General features: G+C 33.2%; 1 non-coding gene across 1 annotated transcript; it reads left to right on the top strand.

The window, feature by feature from the left end:
• The first annotated feature begins 265 nt into the window (after positions 1–265).
• Positions 266–372, top strand: LOC122128120. The gene has a single exon (XR_006151369.1). It is a non-coding gene; the product is annotated as a U6 spliceosomal RNA (small nuclear RNA).
• Positions 373–5230: the final 4858 nt, after the last annotated feature.

Below are 5230 nucleotides of genomic sequence, written 5' to 3'. Positions count from 1 at the left end.
ACCTAAACACTTGCTGCAATGTTCATTTTGACAGGTGCCTTGTATAGAATAATTGAATTCCTCCCCCTACACATCTCTTGGACTACAAATATCTGGAATTATTTTGTTTTTGGCATGTCTATCTTGATTTTATTCCTAAATGTGTGCTTATGTAAGAAATATATGATTCTAAAATTTCACAACAATTCTTTTGAACTTAATTTTGTTGAATTGTCTAGTTTAATAAAATCAATAAAAATTATACTTTATATAAAAAAAATGTTCTGTGCTCAATTTAGCATCACATACACTAACATTGGAATAATACAGAGAAGATTAGCATGCCCCCTGTGCAAGTATGTCATGAAAATTTGTGTAGTATTCCATATTTTTACAACAACAGATGCTGAAAGGTGTGTGGTCACAAGGGAATCGTACTGCATTCTTGGTGGGAGTGTAAACTTGTTCAAATACTTTGGAAAGCAGTATGGAGGTTCCTCAAAAGACTCTACATAAAACTCCCATATGACACAGTAATCCCACTTTTGGGGATTTACCCAAATGATCATAAACAAGACCATACTAAAACTACCAGCACAACTATGTTGATTGCAACATTATTTATTATGATAGCTAAGATATGAATCCAAACCAAATGCCCCCATTAGATGAATGGATCAAGAAAATACGGTATATTTATGCAATGGAATTCTATGCCTCCATCAGAAAGAATGACATCGCCCAATTTGTTAGGAAATGGAAAGACTTGGAAAAAAATTTATTGACTGAAGTAAGCCAAGTCCAAAGAAACATAGGTCCCATGATTTCCCTTAATTTCAATAACAAATGTACGTCTGGGATAAGCAGAAAAGTTCAAAAGATATGTGCATATAACCAGATAAAATGATGTTAAAGAAATTGAACCCCAAAATAGGGACACAAGTGGTTTTTTTTTTCTTGCTATTGTTTCTCAGGTACTTATAATGTGTGATGTCAATTTTTTGTTTTTTTGTATGTTTCTCCCCACGATATAACCCCTGTTTTCTCTGTATTTGAAGTTGGTGCACATACATCTTGAATGTATGCTTCTCTAATTTGGGGAGGGGAAGGGAAAAAATGCTCAAATAGGGATACAGGTTGACCCATTGTAACAAGGAGATGCACAAGACACTATGTTGAAAAATGAACTTTACAATTTAGGCGGAGGAAGGAAGGGGGAGGGGAGTGTACTTGTGGAGGTGGGAGGGAAGGGATGGTATGGGAAATATAAAGGAGGAGGTAACAATGCTTGTTAGGAAATGTACTAGTTTCCTTGTTCTTGTAAATGTGCACAGTATTATTACAATAAAAAACATATAAAAATGTTCTGAGATGGAAGAGTTTATTTCCTGTATTTTACCCATATAATATCGTTAACAAAGGAATTAATGCAGAACACTGATATGACGGTAATTTGAATAAATGTGTGTGTGTGTGAGTAAGGCAGCGCTCAAGGAAACACGCGCGTGCATGTGAACACACGCCATGCATGTATATTGGCGTGCTCAGAGTTTAAAATCAGGGCTTCAAGGTCTTGCTAGGCCTTTCCTATCTAGATTGGTGAGCTACTATATAAGCTACATCTCAATTCCTGGCTCTTTGCTAGTTCATTAAACATTTTGAAAAATAATTTCATGAAGTTTTTCTTTTGGCCCTGATTGGCTCCCAAGTGTTATCCACAGAAATCAGACTCCAGAGCAAATATTCAGAGTAGATAGGATTATAGCTGTGACCAGCCAGCACAAGGCTTTTAGAACAATTTTAAAAAATAAAAGAAAATTTACTTCATGGGGGCCTGTTTTATCATCTCCTAATTTGAAAGCCTTTTGAAGTGAGTATATGTCAGTTTGGGGATTGTTAAAAGATAGTAAGTGATGATATTTAAAAGTTTTAGTACTTTTTAAAAATGAAACTGGAACTGTGTGACAGAAGAAATTTGGCTGTCTTCGGACCTCAATTTGTAAGCTCAGCTCTGTGTATGATAACCCAATGTCACCAACACATTCTGTGTTGAAGACAAAATGTGATAGAAAACAATCACCAAGGGCAATATTTGCTATGCTATTATTTCTTGGACAAAATGAATATTGAATTGAGAGTGTAAGAGAATGGAGAGATTTTACCCACCTTTTTGGTATTGCTGAAAGACTTTTGGAAACTTTGACTCATTTCCTTCCTCACTGTGTGTGTCTTTGGGCCATGCACTTAGTGTCTTTAACTACAATTTTTCCCAACACTGCAATGGTAATAACATTAGCATTATAGCGAATGTTATCTTAAGAATTAAGAGAATAAGACTTGTGAAACACTTAACATAAACCTATGAATGAGCTTTGATTTTAGCCAGCATTCTTTTTTAAATACCAAATAGAATATGATAAGTAATACAAAAACCATTACATGTAGTGTGAGCAACCAGAAGTAATATCTATTGACCATGCTCTGCTTCCAAGGAAGCCAGCTGGATAACTTCTCATGCTGTAAATCAAACTGGTTATCTTATGTCGTGATAGTGTAAAAGTATCAGGGACAGAACGATGAAGAAATGTTGTAGACAGAGGTGAAATCCATATGAAAATATGCAAATCTGATAGAACATAAAAGTATCTGAGCAGTATATTGTGTTTTACATCATTTAAGTTACATCGCAAAGATAAGGAAGACCTGGAAGAATAAATTGTCTTTTTGATATTCTATCATAGGTCCTTAGAGGCATCAACACTTTCCTCATTCTTGTAGAGGCATCATCAGATGAGGGGAAATATATTTTTTGTTTGCTTCCTTCCATTTATTCTTCAGTTTGAAATCTGAGCTACATGAAACTGAAAGAAACCAAGTGAAATTAGTCGTGCAGCCTTTGGAAAGAACAAAGTAAAATAAATAAATTATATATAGTCTTGTAAAAGGTCTAACTAAATTGAGTTATATAGTCTCAAGCCTCAACAGAAAATGATTTAGGCAATATCATGTTATTAAAAAAATTTTAAATGTTAAAAGCTGCTTAATTTTTTCCTTTTACTACCTTGAATTTATTATTGATTTGCTATAGAGAGATTAAAGATGAGATTAACAAGAAACTTGATTAAAAATGGACAAAAATTCTGAATAGACATGTTTTCCAAAAAGCCCTGAAAATCTCCTGTGGATTTACAAATTTGTATTTAATAAAACGTCTATGTTGGCTGAATGCTTTGTGAGCAGAAGTCATTAGAGAAATGCAATTCAAAATTACTATAATACTACTTTGTAACTATTATAACTCTTATCAAAAATATCCAAGGACCCAGGTGTGGTGGTAAAGGCTGGTAATTCCAAGTGATTGGAGGTTGGAGAAAAAGGATTTGAGTCTAAGGCCAGTCTTGGGTACTGCACACAGTAAAAACCTACCCTTTAAAAAAACTCAAAAGGTAATAATGTTGGCTGGCGACACTGTGGAGAAAAGGAAATTTTCTATACTCTTAGTCAAAATACAGGTTAGTGTTCTCATTGTAGAAAGTAGTATGCAGTTTTCTAAAGAAATCCTGGGCTGGGAAGGTGGCTCAGTGGTAGAGCGCTTGCCTTGCATGCTTGAGGCCCTGGGTTCGATTCCTCAGCACCACATAAGCAAAAAGGAAAAAGCCGGAAGTGGCGCTGTGGCTCAAGTGGTAGAGCGTTAGCCTTGGGCTGAAGAGCTGAGGGAAAGCGCCCAGGCCCAGAGTTCAGGCCCCACTACCGGACTCCCCCCCCCAAAAAAAAAAAGAAATCCTAAGTTGAAATATCATCTGACCCACCAATCATGTGAATATTTCTCTCTGGGTAACTCATAAATATATCTGTAGTTCATTGTTATTCACATTATTCACAACAGCCAAGATATAAATCGAAGTCCAGTGTTCAACTACAAACTAATAAAGCAACTGTGGTACATGCACAAATATCTTTTTCTGTTGAAACCAAAGTAAATTTTTTTATTATTTTCCTGTCTCTGTGTGATTATCCTCCAAATAAGAAATCCAGATATATGATTTAATTTAGCCAATACTATTTATTGAGTATAAGGACCTTCTACTCTCTACATTCTTCACACTAAGATCACTAAATATGATGAGTCTGAAATAATTAGTCTCTTTTTGACCTATGTTAATATTCTTTACAATGTGAGTGAAATGTTTAAAAAGTATCATTTGTTTTAGCTTAATTTCTCTGAAGAGACCATAAATGATATTATCAAAGCTTAAAAATGATTTTATTTAAAATTTAGAATTCAGGAAATGGTTTAGATCATTCTGGTTACTGTAGCCCTCACTACAACCTCATGAGAAAATTTATATTGATGAAGCAAAAATCTGAGGTTAGACATTTATGAATAAAAAAATCATGTCATTCTGAATATGTAGAGCTACATAACAAACATAGAAAATTTAGCTTTTAAATACCTGAATATGCTAGTACATTTAATTGCAGGGTAAGTACTTATTCTGAAAAGAGATAAAATTGCACTTATTTTGAAATGTAAACCTAAGTATTTATTTCAATAAAGACAATGTTTAAAATATCACTCATTCAAGAAACAAGATGTATAGTTAGTTGTTTTTCATGCCAATTATGTTCTCTAAACTTACTACAAATACTAGATTAGTAAACTTAATTCATTGCTTTGTAGGGAAATAGCAATTCCGTTTCTTAAAACTCATGACAAAAACTTTTTCTCAAACAATTGCTAAGTAAGTGTTTTATATTTTTTGTCAAGGAATTTTATTCGATAAATTTTTATTCATTAAATTAACTAATTGACAAACAATATAAATTATGCATGGACAAATTTATCTAACACGAGTTTGTTGTTTTTTTTTTTTTTTTCAGAAGACAGATCATGGCTCTCTTAAAGAACACTAGAAGGCAGTGTGTTCTTTATTAATTTTTAGTTATTGTGTTAATAGATATTAATTGTCAGAAGTGACAATTCCATAATATATTTAACGTATTTGATTATACTCCCTCTATTTCCTTCTCATTACTCCTTCCTCCAAAGGTATTCTGTTTTTCACATAAAATTACAACTTTATATATGCGCATATAAACTAATTTGGAAGATTTAAGCTAAACTGCAAGTTAATTCAAGATATACTTTGAATTAATAGGATGAATAAAAACCCAAATATTTTTTGTTAACTTTTGAATTGAGCTATCATTATTATTATGGTTATGGTTAGGATCCCAAACAGAATTAGAA

The sequence above is a fragment of the Dipodomys spectabilis genome, unplaced genomic scaffold, assembly GCF_019054845.1.
Source record: "Dipodomys spectabilis isolate Male_0828 unplaced genomic scaffold, ASM1905484v1 ptg000323l, whole genome shotgun sequence".
NCBI classification, from domain to species: domain Eukaryota; kingdom Metazoa; phylum Chordata; class Mammalia; order Rodentia; family Heteromyidae; genus Dipodomys; species Dipodomys spectabilis.
The sequence above is the reverse complement of the archived record's forward strand: the minus strand, read 5'-3'. Positions and strand labels throughout refer to the sequence as shown.